Below are 539 nucleotides of genomic sequence, written 5' to 3'. Positions count from 1 at the left end.
TACATTGCCTCCCCCATTGCCTTCCATGGGCTACTCCGGATTTACACCGCCTCCCCCATTCACATTGCCTGCCATGGGCTACTCCGGATTTACACCACCTCCCCATTCACATTGCCTGCCATGGGCTACTCCGGATTTACACCGCCTCCCCATTCACATTGCCTGCCATGGGCTACTCTGGATTTACACCGCCTCCCCCATTCACATTGCCTGCCATGGGCTACTCCGGATTTACACCGCCTCCCCATTCACATTGCCTGCCATGGGCTACTCCGATTTACACCACATCCCCCATTGCCTCCCATGGGCTACTCCGGATTTACACTGCCTCCTTCCCCATTGCCTGCCAATGGGCTACTCCAGATTTACACCACATCCCCTATTGGTTGCCATGGGCAACTCTAGATTTACATTACCTCCCCCATTGCCTTCCATGGGCTACTCCGGATTTACACTGCCTTCCTCCCCGTTGCCTGCCAATGGACTACTCCGGATTTACACCACATCCCCCATTTACATTGCCTCCCCCATTGCCTTCC

This window comes from Terrapene carolina, unplaced genomic scaffold (assembly GCF_002925995.2).
Source record: "Terrapene carolina triunguis isolate 2854851 unplaced genomic scaffold, T_m_triunguis-2.0 Scaffold227, whole genome shotgun sequence".
Taxonomy (NCBI): domain Eukaryota; kingdom Metazoa; phylum Chordata; order Testudines; family Emydidae; genus Terrapene; species Terrapene triunguis.
This window is presented reverse-complemented; position numbering follows the sequence as displayed.